Source organism: Schistocerca americana, chromosome 3, assembly GCF_021461395.2.
Source record: "Schistocerca americana isolate TAMUIC-IGC-003095 chromosome 3, iqSchAmer2.1, whole genome shotgun sequence".
NCBI lineage: Eukaryota > Metazoa > Arthropoda > Insecta > Orthoptera > Acrididae > Schistocerca > Schistocerca americana.
The window spans coordinates 336275445-336299036 of NC_060121.1; the positions used below are offsets into that span (position 1 = coordinate 336275445).

General features: G+C 40.9%; 1 protein-coding gene across 1 annotated transcript in view; it reads right to left on the reverse strand.

Moving 5' to 3' along the window:
- The window catches only part of LOC124606737 (potassium voltage-gated channel subfamily KQT member 4), a 1016202-nt gene that overhangs the window by 17786 nt on the left and 974824 nt on the right, over positions 1-23592 (reverse strand). The window lies entirely within an intron of this gene.

A 23592-nucleotide genomic window follows, 5' to 3' on the forward strand; every position in this document is an offset into this window, starting at 1 on the left:
GAACAAACTTATTTCACTGCCATGAGATGATGTGCGTAAGTTCATTAGTCATTTGGAGAGGGTTGAGAAGTTATTGCATGAGGAGGAATATGCAAATCATAATGTCAGACCACCAAATGATGCAGGACTGCAACATAATGTAAACATTAACAGAATTGGCATGTTCTGTGGAACTGGCAGTGGCAGAGGTGCTGGGAGGTGGCACTATCCTGCAAATGATAGGCGAAGTATTGGGGAACAGGTGCACGATTATCGACCATATTCTCCATTGTGAGAGAATGATGTTGTGCAAAGGCAGCAGCAGAGAGGGGTAAACATAAGAAAGGATACCGAATTACAGAATCCGTCAAACTAAATGCCGTCTGTAAAAGGGCTAGCATTTACGAGACGGGAAGTAGTAGTTTGAGACCGTTAGCAAAACCTTTTGTTTGTGTTAATAGTAACCAGACAGGGACTGTAAGGGAGGTACAGGAGAAGGTAGTAGCAACAGACAAAATGAGCTATGTAAAAATCTGTACGTTTAATGGAGGTTTAGAGGTTTTTTTGGATAGACATAAACAAGATAAGTACTGTATTGTAGATGAAAGGGATGGTGTATTAGTGGAAGATGTGACAGAATCCGATTGCAAGAAAGTGGTTAGCAACCAAAATGAAGTCGAGTCATGCTCTGAGGAAGGAGAAAGTACAGAGGCTGCAGAATTACAGGAAATTAGTGATGCCAGTGTGGAGGAAATATTAGCATCTATAATAGACGACATTTGTGAGGCTATTAGGGAGAAGCAGGAGGATGGTGACCAAAATGGGGGTCAACCAGTTAATAGTGGAGAAAGGGAAGAGAGAGAGGCTATAATGGAGAATAGCTAAGCACCAGGAGGGAATTTTGAGTTGTCACTAGTGGATAGAATACTTAGTATGGGGGAGAAAAGTGGTGAAGGTGATTCTGCAAAAGTCTGTGTAATTTCCGGAAACATGTTGGAGGAGGGTGCTGAAACTAGCAAGGAAAGGAAAGTATTGAGTCAACCAATAATTAGTCTGCAGGTGTGTGATGAAGAGATACAGTGTTTAGCAGACACAGGCAGTGATTTATGTGCTGTGAGGAAAGGTTGGTTAGAATCATTGCAAAAAGGGAATGATCTTTTAATTATGCCAGTAATGGGGGTACAGATTATTGTAGCTACTGGAAAAGTGAAAAAACCTGTTAGACATGAAGTTCTGTTGCCAGTGAAAATAAATGGGGTGGAAGTATTCCATAACTTCCTCATAATTCCTGATCTGTGTATAAAAATGTTGATTGGTGTATATTTCTTTAACCATTACAAAGGGAGTTTAAAGAAAGTGTGATAATTTTTGAAATAAATGGGAAAGATGTGGTTGTGCCATTTTTTTCGAAAAAACTATGTGATCAACGAAGATGTAGCCAGTATACCAGTTAGTATTGTAGAAGGACAGAGGATTTGGGGGACTACAATGAGTATCGAGATTATGTGGGGGTGGACCCTGAGGAAATGTGGGTAGTACAAGAAAAAATAGAGCAAAAAGTGAAAGAGGTGCCAGATTTAGAGGAGGATCAACGGGACCGGTTAAGGGTAGTGTTACTAGATCATAAAAATGTTTTTTTTTATAAACCTGGCTTAGTCAAGGAGTATGAATCTATCTTCTTTAATATTCTTCTCTATCAGAGAGGGTGGCTTTTTAGGTGTAAGATGGAGTCATGGGATTAAGATGAAATAAGTTTTGTGGTGAGAGAGATGGGGGTCAGTTTGTGATTGAAGGCTGAGTGACATGAGAGTAACCGGACGTGACAAGGGCAGTTAGTAAAGGAGATTTAGGTGAAGAACAATTTTTACGAGTGGAGTATGAAGGACTGTGGAGAATATAGGTATATTTTGTAAATACAATTCTTGATTTCAGTTTCATAGTGGTGAAACTATGAGGAAGAAGTGATGAAAAGAGACACTACATAGAAAGTGGTAACTATGTACTATAAAAATGTTTGTAAATAATTGCTTTATTAGAAATGTGTTTTTTACCATTAAATATTTTCAAGTTGAGTAAAAGTTAAACAGAAAAAACTAATATAACCTTTGCTTGCAATAGCAACTACTTCTTTTAAATTCATTAAGTTTTTGAAAAAGAAGTAAATTTTAGAAAAGATTTTCGAATAGATTTGATCTTGCTGATTTGAGTAAGCAGTACTCTGTTAATTTACTTTCATTTGAGTTCAAGTTAAACTAAATAGCAAAAAATGTAAATAATCTCCTATACTATAAGTAATTGTATATTAGGATGTATATAAAGGAAGTAGGCTTAGACAGAAGTATGGTTTCAGGGACAGCAATGCATGTAAATCATGGAGAGACCAATAAGTGGAGAACGGAGGTGTGTTACGGACGCTACAATGCAAGGTGCCATACTCAAGACTCACGAGAAAAACGTGTGATAAAGAGGCGATAGTTATGTGCAGTTTTGTTTAAGGTAGGACAAAATACTATTATTAAATAGTAGGACACCAACCACAGTGCCTGAAAAAAGACATTCAAAAAGTAAATGCAAAAATTATTAAAGAAGTTAGTAATGTTTTTGAGAGGTTTGCAAAAATGTTTTCAAGTAAGAAAGGATTATTATAAAAGAAATGAAAGATTTTAGACCGGGTTAGTTATAGACTGCCAAGTCTGAAGTAAGAGATTTGTGATTTTAGTCTATAAGAACGAGAATATTTTTGTGAAATATTTTGTAATTATAAGTCAAGATTGATATTAGTATAATTTTAAAATTTTTTGGAATCAAATTTTATAATCATAGGGGGTGTGAGGCATAGCGCCGTATAACTATACTGCCTTGGAGGCGGTTAAGTGGGAGATGTGTCTCAGAGCTGGATAGAGACAGATGGTGACGCAAGACTGGACGTGCACGTAGTTTATGTGTCAGCCGATAGAGGATAATATTGGATAGAGGGACTGTGATTTTAGTTTCGATTGTGCCCACTAGAGTGCACTATAAATTAATAGAATGCTTTTTATAAACTGTTCTAGTATTTTCATAAAGTGTTATTATTTCTTTTTGTGTATGTAAAATGTTATAAATGTGTTTTAGCAGTATGAATGATGAGCGAGTGTGGTTTAAGGTTAATATGAAGATAATTGTTTAACGAGTTATGTAGTAGGATTTAGTGTGGGAACATTTCGAAGAAGTATGGATATGGACAAAGGGGATTTTAGTAGAATAGATTTGTAAAGTAAGTTTTTGGTAAAGAGAAAGTTAATTCAGGTATAAATAACAATAGTAAATAACTTTATGCATAAGCAAAACTTCAGCATATTATATAATTACATCGGTAAAAAGTGCAGTCATTAGGTTTACTGGTTTGCTATTGGTTATTGATGAAAAGCGCAGATTGACGCGGTAGAATGTTGTTTTGCTGTTGGCTGTTGAGTAAACTGACCAATGGTAAAGCAATATTCTTCGCGAGCCTTTCTTGGCTGGTAGAGAAGACTTAGAGTATTCTAGAGAAGAGTGGGAGCCTAGCCATGAAACAGTTCAGAGGTGTGTAGTAGTAGTTCTAATGGAAACGATAATTTGCCCGATCTAGTAGTGTGTCATACATCAAAAGTGTGGTAATGTGACGGCATAATTATTCCAATGGGCTTGTAGAAATTTCGGAATTTTTAAGTGAACTTTGTGAGGAGAAAAGACATATATTCCACATGGTGTATTGAGCAGGTCGGTGGCTAAAAACTGTGACTGCATTTGGTACCAACAGATTTAATATTTGGCGAGCATTCTCAATCAAAAACAATCAGTATTTTTGTAGCTATTACGTTTTCGGAAAATGCAACACCATAAACTTGCTAACGTGAGTGAAAGGGATTGTGAGTGGCTGTGTTAAGACTAGCACGGGCTTGGCAGTGATACTTGTTCACCTAAGTTTCAGAATATATTAATTGAGAACAAAATTTCCAACCTTTCATTTGTGTGAAGACTTTCTCCCGAAATATAGATTAGTGACTTAAATTGCAGCCTAGTTCACGTCGAAGTACAGTAGGTTTCACTCAGCCTTCCTACTGATGATCTGCTGAGACAATGTTCACATGTAGGTGCAGGTCCATCGTAAAGGGACAGAAAGAACAGTGCCCTGCCACAACTCCACTGCAGAGTAAATATTTCACTCTGGAAACCTCCCTCAGGCTGTGGCTAAGCCATATTTCTGCAATAGCCTTTCTTCTGGAAGTGCTAGTTCTATAAGGTCTGCAGGAGAGCTTCTGTGAAGTATGGAAGGTAGGAAACGAGTTACTGGTAGAATTAAAGCTGTGAGGACAGGTTGTGAGCTTTGAATGGGTAGCTCAGATGGTAGAGCACCTGCCCGCAAAAGACAAAGTTCCCAAATTCAAGTCTCAGTCTAGTGCACAGTTTTAATCTGCTAGGTAGTTTCTTATCAGTGCACACTCCACTGCAGAGTGAAAATTTCATTCTAATTTCTCCTTGTTTACCAGTAGTTCACAGTACCAGTGCATTAAGATCATACTGGCTGATGTCACAAGGCCAGATCAGTAAATCAACCAGATCTTTGACCCTTCAACTACTGAAATGACTACTGCCCTTCTCCAGGAACCTCATGTTTGTCTGGCCTCTCCACACACATTTCCTGCTGTGGTTGACCTACACTATTGCTATTTATATCGTTCAGGCATGCAAGTTACTCCACTTTGGCAATGTTTGTTGTTCATTTGGGCAGATTTGTAGCTACAAGGTTTAAAGTATTTCCATTGCAAGTATGTTGTCAAGCAAATTTATTCATAAGACTCTCTGTCCATACCACCTGCAATGAATCCATAGATGTCTAAGTCTATCATATTAACAGAATCTTCCGACTGTTCTTGGCAGAATAACATTATAATAAATGAAAAGCACCAGTTTGCTTTTGTTCTACAATATTACTTTTATTGTTAATTGGTTTTTGGCTTACTAGGCCATCTTCAGATTTTTAAATGTCTGAAGATGGCCTAGTAAGCCAAAAACCGGTTAACAACCAAAGTAATATTGTAGAACAAAAGCAAACTGGTCTAAGCCTATGCTCGGTAGGTTGACGTCATCTCCAACTTATACTGCATGGTACGGATACTTCTGCACTACAACTTTCTTCAAATGATTTAGCAACTGCTACAGTGGAATTGGCAGGCTGGTAAAAATATCAAATGGCTAACTTGATTTCACCTAACGACTTTGCAAACATACTTAATTTCAACCTCGACAGATATAATATTTCTGTCAACAGCAATGAACACTCCCCATCTTATGACATCTAACCAGTCTATCAGATATACTTCCATGCTTCTTCAAATAGTTTAGACCTTTCTACTTTGGATTCCATTCAGTTCTCAGTTCTGATGATAATTTAAGCATGAAAGCTTCCCAGGAGGGCCATGAATTCATGAACTTGGTTACAAATGCAATTTATGGTTAACATTGTGACATTCATTGAATATAATGTGATTTCACTTCTGGATATTGACTGTTGACTGTTCATCAGGGGACGTCAAACTATCACCTAGCCTAAATAACCCCCTTGTGCCTCCACAAGCACTCTGCTAGTGAAGTAGCTGCTTCCTCTGGTTAGTGCAACCCTGATCTGTCAAGGGGAGCCCTACAACTCTCTACCTCATAATGCAGGTCCAGAAACGTGCAGCCAAAACCATCACAGAATCAATAAGGCCTCTGTTTGAGACCCTCCACTTAGCTCCAAACCAAAGAATGTTGATCAATTCTGGGTATGATACTGCAAATTTTGAGCACCGCCTGCATTCCAAGTGTGAGAATAGCAGTCTTCAACAATTCCACCAGCCTTCCATACAACCTGAGGATTGCCTTAGAACCCAAGCAACAGGTGTCATTGGCGCTGACATGAGCCACAACTTGATGGTGAGTGCACTCTGCACCCTTGATAGCCACTGGCAGGACTGCTCTATGTCTTGGATGAGACATACTAGACACACACAGGTCTTCTTTCCAGCCTTGGATGAAATTTTCCTAACAGCCTACGTAACAAGGCTAACATAGGAGCTACCGATAAGTAGCAATGCCCACTTTCCATGTGCCTCCCCAGACCCTCCTAAAGAAACAGTCGCTTCTCCACTCACAGAGTGAACTGAAAAGGCCAGTCAGTCAGTCATTGACTCTCTGCCCCAAGGAATGCAAATGCCTTACAACCTACCACTAACTCTGTGGTCAGTGTGTTTGCCCTGTGCTGCATATGCTGGAAAGTAAATCAGCCATGGGGCCCATGGGTGAAATAAGCAACACTTGAGATGTCCCTAGCGATGTTCTTGTTTCTCAGCTACAACTATGCCCCAACGTGGGACCCTGCAAACAGCCAACTGCAACCAACAGTATCTCCAGCTGTATGTGAGCTGAGGCCAGCTCCTCCTGCAACTGCACACAGAATGCACATTCCATATTGATCCTACTGATACAATTTTAATGAAAAAAATAGGTAAACAAAAAGATAAAAATGAACCCTGCGCCCTTTCAGACATTGATCTGCACTATCAGGCTTGTTAAAAACACAAACACAATCTATTAGACATTACTTATCCTGTCACTGACACTAGTTCACTGCATGCTGGCAAGCACAAAAAATATGCATAAATGAAACTATATTATGAAAGGATAGTTGCTAGTCACAATGTAGCAGAGATGTTAGGTCACGGGAAAGCACAACTAAAAGACTGCCAAAAAGTTAGCTTTTGGCCAACAAGTCCTTCATCAAAAATAGACAAAATACACACACAAATGGAACTCACACTCACATGACCACAGTCTCTGACAGCTGGAGCAACACTATGAGAAGCAGTGTATTATGGGAGGGGCAACTGGGTCGGAGTAAGGAGGAGGCTGGGATGGGGAGGGGAGGGATAGCAGCATAGGGATGGGGGATGGTAAAGTGCTGCTGGGAGTGTGCAGGGATGAGGTGGAGAGTAGGGCACCTAGATGCAGTTGGGAAGTTAGACACACGGCGAGGGATAGGGGAGAGGAGAGGGGGAGGGGGGGGGGGGGAGTGGAAAATGAGAGAAGTAAAAACCTGGGCCTGTTGGTGGAATAGAGGGCTGTATAGTGTTGGAATGGATAAGGGCTATGACTAATGAAGGCGGAGGTCATGAGGGTTATGAAATCGTAGGATGTACTGCAGGGAGAGCTCCCACCTACACAATTCAGGAAAGCGGGTGTTGGTGAGAAGGATCCATATATGGCACAGGGTGTGAAGCAGTCATCGAAATGAAGATGTCGTGTTAAGTGGCGTGCTCAGCAACAGGGTGGCCCAGTTGTTTCTTGGCCACAGTTTGTTGGTGGCTATTCATGCAGACAGACAGCTTGTTGGTCGTCATGCCCACGTAGAATGCAGGACAGTGGTTACAGCTTAGCTTGCAGATCTCACGAGTTATTTCACAGGTAACTCTGTCTTTGATGGGATAGGTGATGTTTATGACTGGACTAGAGTAGGTGGTGGTGGGAGGATGTATGGGACAGGTCTTGCATCTACGTCTATTACAGGGATACGATCCATGAGGCATATAGCTGGGAGCAGTAGATGTGTAGGGATGGATGAGGATATTGTGTAGCTTCAGTGGGTGGTGGAATACCACTGTGGGAGGGTGAGAAGGATAGTGGGTAGACTTTCCTCATTTCTGGGCATGGCGAGAGGTAGTTGACACTTTGGCGGAGAATGTAATTCAGTTGGTGCAGTCCTGGATGGTGCTGAGTCATGAGGGTAATGCTCCTCTGTGGCCAAATGGTGAGATTTTGGGTGGTGTTAGGTGAGTGGAAAGATGAGGGAGGGGAGATCTGTTTTTGTACAAGGTTGGGCAGGTAATTAAGAACTGTAAAGGCCTCGGTGAGACATGTGGTATCTATCAAGAGGGACTGCTCATCACTTCAGATGCACGACCCTGTGTGACTAGGCTGCATGAAAGGGAATTCTTGGTGTGGAATGGGTGGCAGCATTGAAGTGGATGCATTGCTGCAGGTTAGTGGGTTTGATATGGACAGAGGTACTGATATAGCCTAATTTGATATGGAGGCTAACATCGATGAAGGTGGCTTGATGGGTTGAGTAGGACCAGGTGAAGTGAATGGAGAAAGTGTTGAGGTTCTGGACGAATGTGGATAGGGTGTCCTCACCCCCAATCTAATCATGAAGATGTCATCAATGAATCTGAACCAGGTGAGGGGTTTGGGATTCTGGGTGTTTGGGAAGGATTCCTCTAGATGGCCCATAAATAGGTGGACATAGGATGTGCCAGGCAGGTGTCCATAGTCATACTCCAGATTTGTTTGTAGGTAACTTCTTCAAAGGAGAAGTATTTGTGGGTGAGGATATAGTTGTTAAAGGTGACTAGGAAGGAGTTGGTTGGTTTAGAATACATTGGGCATTGGGAAAGGTAGTGTTCAGTGACGGTAAGGCCATGGGCATTAGGGATGTTAGTGTAAAGGGTGGTGGAATCAGTAGTAATGAGCAGGGAACTGTGTGGTAAAGAAACAGGAACTGTGGAGAGATGGTGGAGGAAATGGTTGGCATCTTTTATATAGAAGGGTACCTTGGAGGTAATAGGCTGAAGATGTTGGTCTCCGAGGGCAGAGATTCTCTTAGTGGGGGCACAGTAGCTGGCCACAATGGGGCATCCTTGTTGGTTGGGTTTATGGACTTTAGGAAGCATGCAGAAGGTAGGATTGTAGGGAGTGGTAGGGGTGAGGAAAGAGATGTAGTCTGGGGAGAGGTTTTGGGATAGGCCTAATGGTTTGAGGAGAGACTGGAAATCCTGCAGGATTTCTGGAATCGTGTCACTGTGGCAGGGTTTGTAGGTGGATGAACCTGACAGCTGGTGGAGTCCTTGAGCCAGGTAACCCTTGTGGTTCAAAACAATAGTGGTGGAACCTTTGTAAGCAGGTAGGATTATAAGGTCAGGATCAGGTTTTACATGGTAGATTGCAGATCTTTCTGTGAATGTAAGGTTAGCTCGCATGTTGAGGGATTTGGGGAATGATGGTGAGGCAACATTTGAGGTTAAGAAATTCTGTAAAGTTAACAGGGGCTGATTTGGAGGCAGTGAGGGTGGATCACATTTGGATGGATGAGTGAACTGAGTCAGGCAGGGTTCAAGATTGGCCTTTGGTTGAGTCTGATTGGTAGGATTGGAGGCGAAAAAGTGTTTCCACTGTAGGGACCAGGAGAAGGAGAGAAACTCTTTTGTCCAGCATGACTGAATTTGGGAGTGGGGCAAAAGGTGAGGCCTTTGGAAAGGACTGATATTTCTGTGGGGATAGGGCTTTTGGAGGAAAGGTAGAAGACTGTGTTTTGGGTCTGTTTAGGTTCTGGATTGTGTGTGGTGATGGGAGTGAGTTTGGAAGGTGGGTTAAATGTAGTAGGTCTGTGAGACTGGGTTTGTCAGCTAAGAGTGGATGTGCGGGAGGTTTTGAGGTTGCTGGAGAGATGGACAGTCCTAGATGGGTGTAGGAAGTGAGCAGGATGGAGAGTTTTTTGAGGTGGTGTTGTGCATGTTACTCTAGTTCCTGGAGGGCAAGAGTTTCAATGTGTGTTATGGGATCCAGGAATTTGGGATAGTATAACAGGAGAATTTTACAGATGGAGAGAAGGTACTGCAAGGAGGTTTGGCCCTGATTAATATGGTTCTGCAGGACTATGTTGATGTGGACTAATGCCTGGCAGTATCTGAACAAATGGAAGTCATTGCTGATGGAAGGGTGGCAGCCGAAGATGGGTAATTTGATGGGGAGGGCATTTGGGAGTATTCCATGACTCAAGCAACAATGCAGGAACAGTATGTGGGACTGGGTTCTGGCTAGGGAAAACGAAATTTTTCTGTACTGATAGAGACAGGAGGGGCACAGATCCATCGTAGTGGAAAAAAAGCAAAAAATATGTAAATAGCTTAAAATTTTGCCCCAAAAAATGAGGAAAAAGGCACTCAAACACTTGAGAAAAATCATGAAAAGGATGAAACGGATGAAATAATGGGAAACAAGATGACCGATATTGAAAGGCGAAAACCAAATGAAATTGGGGTGAATTCTCAGTGAGATGAAAGAAAAAATAAAAAATTTTGTAATGTAGGTTGCAGGTCTGTGGGTGGATACATGTGAAGAAGGGAGATTGCAGATGTGACTAGATTATGTGAAATTAGCAGGTGCAAACTAAAACAGAGAGGGGAAGGAGTGGGGTGTGGGGAGGGGTTGGTAGGATGAGATAAAAGTTCATGTGGCACAGGAAAAGTGCGTGAATAACACATGAAAATATATGAGGGTGACGAAGGGGAGTGATCAATATGAAGATATAGGATTGATGATATCAGTCGAGGTAATGTGGGACATGAGATGCTGCAACAACAGTCACTGTGGTCATGTAGCATCTGTTGTGCGTCACCTAGATAGTTGGTACAGAGTGGCTCATAAGTAGAGCAAGCAGAGAGAGTTGTAAGACGACAAGAGAAACGCAGGAAAGAAGGGAAAGATGGACATTGAAATAGTAATGCAATAGAAAATAGTAACATAGGAAACAGCAATGGGTTGGGTATGAAGAAAAGCTGTCAGACAAAATCAAACAATGGAAAATCCAGGATGAAATGTAACAATATTATGACTAGGATAGTTGGCACTCACCATGTAGTGGAATTGATGAGTTGCAAAAGACAGATAATTAGCTTTCAGCCAACAAGGCCTTTGTCAAAAAAAGACAACATACACACACATGCACACAAGCATGCACATTCACACTCACTCAAACACAGCCAACACATACATGACCACAGTCTATGGCAGCTGGAGCCAGACTATGAGCAGCAGCACCTTATGGGAGAGGCAACCAAATGGGGGTAAGGAAAAGGCTACGGCGGGGATGGAAGGGTCAGCAGGGTAGGGGTGGGGGATGGTAAAGTGATGCTGGGAGTGTGCAGGGACAAGGTGCAGAGTGTGGCAGCTAGGTACAGTTGGAAGGTTAGGTAGAGGGTGAGGGAGGGGATGGCGGGGGGGGGGGGGGGGTGGCATGGGAAAGGAGAGAAGTAAAAAGCCTGGGTGCGTTGGTGGAATAGAGGCCTGTGTAGTGCTGGAATGGGAACAAGGAAGGGGCTAGGTGGGTAGGGACAATGACTAACGAGAGGTGAGGCCAGGAGGGTTACAGAAAAGTAGGACATAATCCTATCAGCTGACAAAGGCTCCATGAACTGCAATGAGTACCTGGCACAAGGACTCTGCCAGCTGTCAGATTCATCCATCTACAAACCCTGCCAAAGTGACACAATTCCAGAAATCCAGCAAGATATCCAGTTTCTCCTCAAATCATTAGGTCCATTCCACAATCTCTCCCTGGAGTCCATTTCTCCCCTCACCCCTGTCACCCCCCACACTCCTACCTTCATCACGCTCCCTAAAGTTCACAAACCCAATCACCCAGCAGAATGCCTCATTGTGGCCGGTTACTGTACTGAGGGAATCTCTGTCCTTGGAGACTAACACTTATTACCCACAACTTACCCCCCTATATAAACATACCAACAATTTCCTCCAGCAACTCTTCACAGTTCCTATTTCTTCACAAAACGGTTCCCTGCTCATCACTATTGATGCCACCTCCCTTTACACTAACATCCCTAATGCCCATGGCCTTACCACTACTGAACCCTACCTTACCCAAAGCCTCACGGATTCCAAACCAACCACCTACTTCCTAGTTGCCATGACCAACTTCCTCACCAACAATTACTTCTCCTTTGAAGGCAGTACTTACAGACAAATCTCGAATATGGCTATGGGCACCTGCATGGCACCATCCTACATCAACCTATTCATGGGACATCTCCAGGAATCCATCCTAAACATCCAGAATCCCAAACCCCTCACTTGGTTCACATTCATTGATGACATCCTCGTGATCTGGATAGAAGGTGACAACACCCTATCCACATTCCTCCAGAACCTCAAAACCTTCTCCCCCATTCGTTTCAATTGGTGCTGCTTAACTCATCAAGCTACCTTCCTTGATGTTTGCCCCCACATGAAAGTTGGCTTTATCAGTACATTTGTCCATATCAAACCAACCACCCATCAGCAAGACCTTCACTTCGACAGCTGACATCCATTCCATAACAAGAAGTCTCTTCAATATAGCCTAGTTACCTGTGGTTGTTGCGTGTGTAGTGACAAGTGCCCCCTCTTGAAATATACTGAGAGTCTCACAGAGGCCTTTATAGATTATAGCTCCTCTCTCAACCTTGTACACAAACAGATCTCCCATGCCTTATCTTTCCGGTCATACAACACCTCCCAAAGTCCAAGCATTCGGCCACAGAGGAGTATTCCCCTCGTGACTCAGTACCACACAGGACTGCAGCAACTGAATTACATTCTCCACCAGGGATTTGACTACCTCTCGTCATGCCCTGAACGTACTCCATAACAGCTGATTGCTTCATCCATAAAAATGTCTGAGGTTACTGTTAATACTGTGTGATGTAGCATTAATGTACAAGATGAAGAAAAAATGCCACACTTGGCTTGCAATTCCTCATCCCAATTCAAGACAAAAGTGTATCTAGCAAAACCTAGACCCATCAACAGGCAACTCTGGCAACTCTATAACTGCATGCAGCATGGCCAAGAACAGATAGCATGAAGTCTGGTTTGCTGGAGCTATCCCATAAGCTCTGTGAGACAAAGCAATACTGTGGGGAACAGATATGCAGAGTCATCAATATTTTACTTGTGTTCATGCCAAACGTTAGATAAAGGACCAAAAGCACTCATCCTATGATTCCAGCCCACATGTTTACGGCAAAGTGTGTCTGAAAGCCCTGTTCGCAGGTGACATGTTGGTTGTGTTCCGGCCAATAAAGGCTGTTGTGGAGGTTGCAAATACCTTCATGAATGAAGCAGATTTGTCAGTTCATATTACACTGTTTATAAAATGTTCTCATCTTTGACTTGGTGTGAAAGCCATCCACACAATTGTACTCGTTGAATGCAGTCTTCTGCTGCTGGTGTTAACATGAAATAATACGCATGCAGTTCTTCATCATGCAATATGTCAACAACCAGTCTTAGAGACATCTGGGGTACTTTGCTGAGGCAACTGGTGAATGATTTCAAGAACTGCATCCTCTGGATATGGAGTACATCTAGTCCTTGAACACACTCTGTCCATTACTTGTGCAGGAGGATTACTGGTATTCTGAAGGCATCACTCCAGGCAATGAAAAACATTCTGTTTGAGATAGCACCTTTGAGGGTACCATGCAGCATACACATGAGCAGCAGGCCGCAGCAGGTTGATTTTCAGATGCACAAAGCACCAAAAGCATATTGACATATTCATCATTTGTGTACTCCATTGGGAAGCTGCCACATTTCAACTTGAGAAGACCACTTATGGTTGAGCATGGAGCACTCAATAATCACATGCACACAATTTTAAGGATTCCACTGTAATGTGATAGGCTATTATCAATTGACACAATGGCAATGTGCTTATAAACAATGGGAACTAGGGAACTGACATACAGGGATCCAAACCACAGCTTTATAGTGGATGTGGATTTGATGTCCCAGCAGTCTACTTGGTGAGCTACAACAGCTGGTATGATAGTGTGGGGTTTTGCCAACTCTTCATTTTCACACAAATCTTTTGAAAACGCACTCAATCTAATTTTCCTAGATAAACTTTTTCTTGAATGTAGATAAGGAGTCACATGCTGACCTCCAAGTAAAGCATAACATCAACAGCACTTTTTGCCAACACACTTCGCTGGTGCACATTTGAAGTTACTTCTGTTGACGAGTCTCCACCTAAGGTAACATGCTGCATCCTCACTGCCAAAGCAGTCTCAATTCTATCATAGGTTTTAGTTGGTATTCCATATGATTATACTGTCATTAGTAAGCATATTGTGGTACGGAGTCAAGCACTTTTTGGAAGTCAGGAAATACTGCATGTACCTGACTGCCTTGGCCCACTGTGGGATGTCATATGAGAAACGAGCAAGTTGGATTTTGCATGATTGATGTTTTCAGAATCAATCAATATAGGTTGGGCTGAAGGAGGTCTCTCTGAGATACCTCATTTTATTTGAGCTCAGAATATGCTCTAAGATTCTTCAACAGATGGATGGGGCAATCACACTCACCACAGAGTGAGATGCAGGTTGTAAAGCATTTAGAACAACACTGCATGATAATTTTGTGTATCACTTCTGCTACACAACATGTAGATAGATGTGACCTGTGCTTTCTTCTAATTTCTTTGTAAAGTTTCTTGTATGTGAGATCTATAATGAATTATGTTTAAAATAGGGACTAACTTAGTCATAAATTGTGTGTAGAATCTAAAAAGATCCATCAGGTCCTGTTATCTTGTCCAGTTTTAGCAATATCAGCTATTAGTCAGCACTACTGAGATTAATATCTACAGGATGTCTGAAAAGACTTTCCCTGATTACATAAATTGATAACTCAGGCTAAAAGTAAGATACAAATATGAAACTTGTGTCGAATTGTTTACAACTATCAAAGTTTTTTTCTGTTTTAGGTTCGCAGTATGTAAGTAGTGAATGAGGTGCAGTGCCCAAGAAGCCATGTTAACCAATCAGGAGAAGGCACAATGTGTCCTGTGGTACCATGAGACACGATCACCAACCACAGTGCAAGAGCATTAAAGCCTGGTATGAGAAGTTCAAGAACACAGGATCGGTTGCTGCAGGGCCTCACGTGATTTACAGATGCCAAAAAGCTCTCTCCATGACATTTTACACAAACGTTTATTGTTTCATGCATACAAAGTGCAAATCATTCAGGCCTTGTTGCCCAATGACAGTACACATCGATATGACTTTGCGGTCAAAATGCTATCATGTATTGAGGTCGATGATGGTTATCTCAGGCGAATTGCATTTTCCAACGAAGCGACCTTTTTTGTCAGTGGAGTAGTGAATCACCATAATGTGTGCATGTGGGGTTCACAACCCCCTGGTGAGGTCATGGAGTGCACCAGAGGCTGTCCAAAGGTGAATGTTCGGTGTGTGCTATTGCACGATCAAATTATCGGGCCATTCTTCTTCACTGAGGCCACCATCACGTCTGCAGTGTATCTGGACATGTTGCAACTGTATGCTGTTCCTCAGCTGCTTCAGTATCACCCCGATGTCTTGTTTCAGCAAGACAGTGCACCGCCTCATTGGGGTTTGGACACCCGTGCCTATCTCGATATGACCTTTCCTGGGCGATGTATTGGTCATGATGGGCCAACGGTTTGGCCTCCACGCTCTCCTAACATAACCCCATTAGACTTCTTTAAATGGGGTTATGTCAAGGACGTGGTCTACTGAACTCGTGTACCAGATCTTGAAACTCTGCAGCAACGGATAACCACAGTCACTGAATCGATCCCTCCAGTGATGTTGGCTAAAGTGTGGACGGAAATTGAATATCGCCTATATGTGCTACATGCTACCAAGGGTGCTCATGTGGAAGTTTACTGATGTGTGAAAAAAACTTTGATAGTTTGTAAACAATTAGACATCAGTTTCATATTTGAATCTTACTTCTAGCCTGAATTATCAATTTATGTAATCAGAGAAAGACTTTTCGGACATCCTGTATATCACTCATGTTTGCAATGGTGAGAATTAAAATCTGGCAACACTTCTGTATCTTTAGAAAAAATAATATTTTATCACTTCAGTGTATTTACGTACTACCAAATGCATTTATTGTAAAAGAGAAATTGAAGAATAACAGTCCATGCATCAGTTATAATGAATCTGCCCATAGTTACCATACAAGATAAATAAACGATTTACATTTACAACAGTCAAATACAAAATTACTCTGGAAAGGCATACTCCATCTTGGCATCAAAGTTTACAATGCAGTACCGAAATTTACAATGGAGTGGAACTATTAAAAATCAACTGTGAAGGATTACTTTGTCAAGCACTGATTCTATATGGTTAGGGAGTATCTAGGCAAACAGAACTGTAGCACCAACTAAGATTGTATTTGTAAGAGCACAGATTAATAAGCTACTGAATACTATTGTTTCTTGCTGAAAATGAAATGTGTAAAACTTCGAGAACTACATGGATGTCCTACAACAAAGACTGAGACTGATTTGAAATAACTAAATTAACAAATATTCAATCAAAGTTAATATTTTCTGCTTCGATACAATCATCATTAGGAGTTCCACTTTCTTGCAAGACCATCCCTTCTGAACCTACTCTGTACTCTGTCTTTTCATTTCAGAATCATAACAATATAACCAAGATTCATCAGCAGTTATGATGATTTTGAAAAGTGGTAAATGTTAGCTCTGTCCTGTTTTTGAGCAGGAGTCAGCAGCCTGGGAATCCAATGAGCACACGCTCAAGATATTTTTAAATGGATCTTCAAAAGGGTGTCAGCACTTCTCATTGTAGTTCCCAGAAATTTTGCAAGTTGTCTATCAGTCACATGAGAATCCTAATGCTTGATTGCTGCCGCAGTATAGACTGTGACATCAGTAAGGACAGTGCTGGGCACTCCCTCCTTTCCTTTCAGATCACAATTCCCTCTTATATATCTGAAAGCTTTATGCCATCAGAAACATGCAGCACAAGACATTATAGACTCGCTATAAGATCTATGAAGATCTTGAAGCAGTTCTGAAGCAATCTTCTTCAGCAGAATGCAAAACTTGATTGCATAATGTTGCCATTGACTTTCTGACATTGCAAACTTTAGACATGGCTTAAAATACAGCCACATTCAAGACATGGAGAATCACTGATATCAGACAGGGGTCGCACATGTTGGCAGTCAAGGATACATACTAGAACACAAAGAAAGCACCAGATGACAATGCAATGGCCTTTTCAACACATTTGAAAATTAGTCTCAGTCTTTGTTCAACAACCCTCATATAAGGAATAGATCAATACATTTTGTGCACTGTGGATTTCTAGATTCACAGGACTAATAAATAAATAATAAAAAAGGGAATATTTGAAAAGAGAATTTAGCTCTTCTGCTTTTGCTTTTTTACCTTGAATATTAGTGAGGTAATCAAAAGTGTATGGGCACAAACTTTGGCGCCACTGGCAGTCTTTACATATGATTAGGATTTCTTTGAGTTTTGTGGGAGATATTTCAATAAGACTTTGCTTGGTAGTCATTGCAGGCTTTATGCATTGCTAATCTGACAAACAAATCTGTTTCATTTAGTATCTATCAATAGCCAAAAGTTTCGTTTTAGACCAAATGCGTAATAGTCATTTTTTTTAGGAGTTTCTTTACAGAGCTTGTATATCATGTGGGACCTGATCCATTGTGAACCATTCCACTACACACATATCTACTCAGTTCTCTGATTTCTCTTGCTCAGAGTTGAAGGTTTCAAAGTGTTCCTTGAGATATGATACTACTATCCCTTAATCTATTTTACCAAACACTTGTTTTAGTTGCCATATGCACTTTGATAATCAGTGGTGCTACAACTGCCTCCCAGTCACTAATGCCGATTTCAGTGTCATAATCGTCAAAGAGATCAGGTCTACTTTTTGCCCTTAGGTCTAACATATTTTGTTCTGAATTATATGTTCCAAGGAGTTCTCAAAGAAAGCAGTTCATGTCATTTCAAACACGTCCTTTTATGTCCAATATATAAGAAACTATATTCAATCAATTTTTGGATGGTTCAAATCTACTTCAGTGGTAGCAGTATGATTGGAAATGAATGTGTGTAGTAGAAAGATGAGTTATTCTCTAACATTTCCATTTACATCTAGGGTGAGTCTGCTGGTCGAGAAAAGGACACAATTTTTTATGGCCATCCTTGATACTTAGTCTTGCCCAAACAATCTCACATGCATCTACAGTTTCTATCTTCTTGCAGGAAGTGTATTCATCACAACAGACAAGAAACTGAAATCCATTTATCACATCCTATACTGTCAACATACCCTTAAATTTACTTCAAAACTTCATTGTTGCAGTTTCAAGTTTTAGCCAACTTTCAATACTTAGTATTATGTCAGCTCCATTGCATTTTAGGAGTGCTCCAAACTCTAAGAAGTGGTTGCAAATGCTTTGGGACTTCATCACTAGGATTTTACTAGTTTCATATGTGATGGCATTTCTTTGGGTCTTTGCTAATACTTCATGAGCTCATACAGATATCATTATGTGAACTGGAAGGAGAGTCACCTAATCTAAAAACCAAAATGTGTACTCCACACACAATCAGCCACCTGAATAGCTTCCTCCAATGTGTTGAGTCCCCTGATTCACTCATTGGTACCCTACAATTCTGAATCCTGTGTCACAAACTAAGAAAGGACACCTGAATAGCTTCCTCCAATGTGTAGTGTCCCCTGATTCACTCATTGGAACCCAACAGTTCTGAATCTCGTGTGACAAACTAAGGAAAACACAGCCTAGCTTGCCTCAGAGCCTTCAAAGTCTCTGATTCAAGCCTTCCACTCATCTCTTAACCATCAGGTCACAATACATTCTGATAACAATGCCATAGATTGTGAGTTTCATTGAAATTCCATTATCAAAGCTGGTCTCTTCCATCATTTCTGGGATGGTCCAGGTAAGACATTGTAACCCAGATGACAGGCATCATTTCTTCCTATGTGGACTGCACTCTGCAGCTCCTTCTCTCTCTGTGGCTGCCAGAACAGCCTCTTTAACATGTTAAATGAGCCCCTCATGTGCACACACCAAATGCACTAGGTGTTACTTCTTACCCCATATTATCATTTTCCAAAGGGGTACCACTATTTATCATACATTTGAACTGCTGATGTTTAATAGAGCCCTTTGTGTTTGCATTCTCCTGACATAGGACACAGCAAGCATCCCTACAGTTGAAATGTGACACAAGGTCTCAGTTAAATTTCAATTGGATGTGGCACCTCAGACATGTTTGTATGGGGGATGAGGGCAGCACCTTGAGTTCTCCCTGGTCCCTACCTTCCCCGAAAAAGACTTCCAGATGTACCACTTGCTCACCATTCACAGTCTAGTTGTGAAGTAGAGGTAAATACTAAATTTCCTGGAGAGGACATTATTCACAGGAGAGGATAGTATTTGAGGTACCTTTAGTACATGACTCAGCAATTTGTCCAGCACAAGCACTTGCACCACCTTTGAATTACTTGACAGCAGCCAGAGCATTTCTGGCTGTTTATGAATAGAAACAGCTCATCACATTCCCAAGAAAAGGAACCGCAATGGGGCTTTAGTGTGATGCAAGCAAAATATGTGTGTGTAGAAGCCCAAGAGTTCAGGAACAGTCTGACAAGACAGGGAAATGTTCAAGTTAAGATAAATATAATCACAGAATTAAAAAGATGAAGTAGTCATGGTAGGGGAATGTCATCTTGTACAGTTCTCTCTGGGGGAGTGAACAACAAGTAAACATATTTTTTTTAAAAGTTAAGTGCTCAGAAACCTCAGTTGTTTTTTTGAAGCTCTTTGTTGATAGATCAGATAGTGATTTTTTTTTTTTTTTTTGTGGAGGTGAGGGTGGGGAGTGGGGAGTAGTACTTTTGACTGTAGCACCAACTATGAAATTGAGGATGACATGAATAAATTGTACATGTTACTGAGAAAGTTCTTCACAGTAATGTAAAGATTGTGGCTCAGCCCTGGATGATGCATTTTGTTGGAAGAGACCATCATGCATTCTTGTAAATGACACATAACCTCCATGACATCATAACTACACATGCAGTATGATCTATATATGAAGGTTTCTGGGAGAGAGTACTTCTATATCAGTCAGTGTAACCAAAGAACAGTCTGTACAAACTTAGTGATTTCTATCATTTTCACTAGACCTTTCCTTGGATAAGTGTATCTAAGAGAAAGATCTGCTGAAAAAGTATAGATACAGTTGCATCATTTACAAACAAGGATGAAAATCAAAATATGTTTGGACTTATTAATACAACATGAGAAGCCTATCAAAAAAGAAATATGACCTAATATTTATACAGATGTGTTAGGCATAACAGGACATCATTGGAATCACAAAACTGGGACAAATTCAATAATAAGTCAACAGCAAATTGTTTTTGTTGTTGTTGTTGCTGGACAGTCTTCAGTACAATGACTGGTTTGAAGCAATTTCATAGCTAGTCTATCCTGTGCAAACACTGTCATATTTGCATAATTATGACACCCTTAATCCATTTGAATCTGCTTACTGTACTCAAACCTTGATCTCCTCCACAAGTTTTACTCCTTACCCTTATAGAGTAACTAGAATTGAACATGACAAGGAATGACTCAAGAACCTGTGGAGACTGGCTGACTGGCTGAGGGCATCACAGCAAGCCACTAGAGAGTAAACAGATAGACAACAATAGGAGAAAGATAGACAATGGAGATGGCACAGTGGGATAACAAGTCCATTGAGTAAACCAATATACAAAAACCTAAGACATAGCAAATCCAAAACCAAAACAATGACCTGTAGTGAGACCATTACAATAGCAGAGAGAAATCATGACAGACTGTCTGAGCAACTGCATTGCCAGCTTTAAAGAGCAGCCATGCATGCTGACAGGCTGGCAAGAGGGTCCACACCTATTACTGCAGCAGTGACAGCAGCACTTGCAGATTAAAACAGTGCCATATAGCGGCCATTACCGAAGTCCATGCCTTCCGATGAGCTTTCAAACTTGCCTGTACAGTATACAAGACCTTCCTTCCATTACTGAATTAACTGTTCTGTGATGATTCAGACCATTTCCTTAATTTGATGTAGTACCTCTTAATTAGTTACTTGGTCTACTCACATCATCTTCAGCCTCCTTCGGTAGCTCTATATTTCAAAATTTTCTGTTATCTTCTTGATGGAGTTGTGTGTGACTCATGTTTCACTTCCATGCTAGCACAAACAACACACAGGTCAAATACCTTCAGAGAACATTTACAAGGAGAGATCTCCAGCGATGGTACTGACTTACTGAAACCACCTATACAGTATTAGGTTAAGCTCCCAGTTATTACACCCTGCAGCCTTTCATTGTGGTGGGCCCTCATTTGTGAGTAATGGATGAAGAAAAAAATTCAGGGTTTCACACACTGCTCTACAGCTTTATAAAATGAACTAAAGCCTATTCAACAACCAATATCAGATAAAATATTTTTTTGTTTAAGGCAACCGGTTTTAACAGACTGTGCTGCCATCTTTAGGTCATAAAATCTTTTGTTGTAAAACGTGTTCATATTATGCTGACCTCATGCACAAGATGTCCAGTGGTTAAAAATAGCACACTGTAAAGGGTTTGTCATCATTAAAATATATAAAAACATAAAGTATCTTGTGCAACAGTCTATGACCATATACATATTGTTCACAGTTGCTTGTTGCATCATACAAACACAGTACACAATAGCAATAACTGTTTACATATGCTAGACATATTCTAAACATTTTATAATGAGCTATATTTATTCAGCCCCCCCCCCCCCCCCGCCCCATGAACTATGGACCTTACCATTGGTGCCTCAGCGATACAGATAGCTGCACCATAGGTGCAACCACAACGGAGGGGTATCTGCTGAGAGGTCAGACAAATGTGTGGTTCCTGAAGAGGGCAGTATCCTTTTCAGTAGTTGCAGGGGCAACAGTCTAGTTGATTGACTGATCTGGGCTTGTAACGCTAACCAAAACAGTCTTACTGTGCTGGTACTGCGAACTGCTGAAAGCAAGGAGAAACTAAAGCTGTAATTATTCCAGAGGGTATGCAGCTTTACTGTATGGTTAAATGATGATGGTGTCCTCTTGGGTAAAATATTCTGGAGGTAAAATAGTCCCCCATTCAGACCTCTGCGTGGGGTCTATTCAGGAGAAAGTTGTTAGCAAGAGAAAGAAAACTGGTACTCTACAGATCGAAGTGTGGAATGTCATCCCTTAATTGGGCAGGTAGGTTAGTAAAATAGACAGGCAAAAGTTAGATGTAGTGGGAATCAGTGAAGTTCGGTGGCAGGAGGAAAATACTTCTGGTCAGGTGAATACAGGGTTATAAATACAAAATCAAATAGGGGTAATGCAGGAGTAGGTTTAATAATGAATAAGAAAATAGGAGTGTGGGTAAGAGACTACAAACAGCATAGTGAATGTATGATTTTGGCCAAGATAGGCATGAAGCCCATGCCTACCACAGTAGTACAAGTTTATATGCCAAATGGCTTCGCAGATGACCAACAGATTGTTGAAACGTATGATGAGATAAAAGAAATTATTCAGATAGTGAAGGGAGATGAAAATTTAATAGTCATGGGCGACTGGAATTTGATAGTAGGAAAAGGAAGAGAGGGAAACATAGGAGGTGAATATGGAATGGGGGAAAGGAATGAAAGAGGATACTGCCTGGTAGAATTTTGCACAGAACATAATTTAATCATAGCTAACACTTAGTCCAAGAATCATGAAAGAAGTTTGTATACATGGAAGAGGCCTGGAGGTACTGGAAGGTTTAAGTTAGATTATATAATGGTAAGACAGAGACTTAGGAACCAGGTTTTAAACTGTAAGACATTTCCAAGGGCAGATGTGGACTCTGATCACAATCTATTGGTTATAAACTCTAGATTAAAACTGAAGAAACTGCTTTTAAAAAGGTGGGAATTTAAGGAGATGGGACCTGGATAAACTGACAGAACCAGAGGTTGTAGAGAGTTTCAGAGAGAGCATTAGGGAATGATTGACAGGAATGGGGGAAAGAAATACAGTAGAAGAAGAATGGGTAGCTTTGAGGGATAAATAGTGAAGGCAGCAGAGGACCAAGCAGGTAAAAAGATGAGGGCTACTAGAAATCCTTGGGTGACAGAAGATATATTGAATTTAATTGATGAAAGGAGAAAATACAAAAATGCAGTAAATGAAGCAGGCAAAAAGGAATACAAACGTCTCAAAAATGAGGTCAACAGGAAGTGCAAAATAGCTAAACAGGGATGGTTAGAAGACAAATGTAAGGAGGTACAGGCCTATATCACTTGGGGTAAGATAGATACTGCCTACAGGAAAATTAAAGAGCCCTATGGAGAAAAGAGAACCACTTGTATGAATATCAAGAGCTCAGATGCAAACCCAGTTCTAAGCAAAGAAGGGAAAGCAGAAAGGTGGAAGAAGTATATCGAGGGTCTATACAAGGGCGATGTACTTGAGGACAATATTATGGAAATGGAAGAGGATGTAGATGAAGATGAAATGGGAGATATGATACAGTGTAAAGAATTTGACAGAGCACAAAAAGACTTAAGCTGAAACAAGTCACCGGGAGTAGACAACATTCCATTAGAACTAATGATACCCCTGGCAAGACTCTACCATCTGGTGGGCAGACTTCAAGAAGAATATAATAATTCCAATCCCAAAGAAAGCAGGTGTTGACAGATATGAAAATTACTGAACTATCAATTAAATAAGTCATGGCTGCAAAATACTAACACGAATTCCTTACAGACGAATGGAAAAATTGGTAGATGCTGAACTCAGGAAAGATCAGTTTGGGTTCCATACAAATGTTGGAACAAGTG